Source organism: Myotis davidii, unplaced genomic scaffold (genome assembly GCF_000327345.1).
Source record: "Myotis davidii unplaced genomic scaffold, ASM32734v1 scaffold223, whole genome shotgun sequence".
NCBI lineage: Eukaryota > Metazoa > Chordata > Mammalia > Chiroptera > Vespertilionidae > Myotis > Myotis davidii.
The window spans coordinates 2,222,587-2,223,167 of record NW_006294609.1 but is presented as its reverse complement, the minus strand read 5'-3'; the positions used below and the strand labels follow the sequence as shown (position 1 = coordinate 2,223,167).

The window sequence follows — 581 nt, the reverse complement described above, 5'->3', positions numbered from 1 at the left end:
TACTGAAGGGTCCCAGGTTCGATTCCGGGCAAGGGCATGTATCTGGGTTGCAGGCACATCCCCAGTAGGAGATGTGCAGGAGGCAGCTTCTCGATGTTTCTCTCTCATCAATGTTTCTAACTCTCTCTCCCTCTCCCTTCCTCTCTGAAATCAATAAAAAAAAATTTTTTTTAAAAAGAAAGAAAAAGTACTATGTCCGGCTGGCGTGCCTCAGGGGGTGAGGGTTGACCTATGAACCAGGAGATCAGAGTTCGATTCCCATTCAGGGCACAGGCCTGGGTTGCGGGCTTGATCCCCAGTGCAGGAGGCAGCCGATTCTCTCATCTGATGTTTCTATCTCTCCCTCTCCCTTCTTCTCTAAAATAAATACAAACACGTTTTTTAAAAAAGAAAGTGGTGGCACTTATGTGATGTGAATCTCACCTGCAATAATAAAAACAGCTGGCAGAGGCCCTGGGTAGTTCAGGGGTCACCCCCGGGGGAGCCCCGCACAGAGGAGGTACCTGGGTAGTTCAGGGGTCACCCCCGTGGAGCCCCGCACAGTGGAGGTACCTGGGTAGTTCAGGGGTCACCACCAGGGA

At 51.1% G+C, this 581-nt stretch overlaps 1 protein-coding gene across 1 annotated transcript in view; it reads right to left on the bottom strand.

Annotated features, from left to right (window-relative positions):
• The window catches only part of ABCB9 (ATP binding cassette subfamily B member 9), a gene marked incomplete at its 5' end in the record, with an annotated part of 28,840 nt that overhangs the window by 5,337 nt on the left and 22,922 nt on the right, over nt 1–581 (bottom strand). The window lies entirely within an intron of this gene.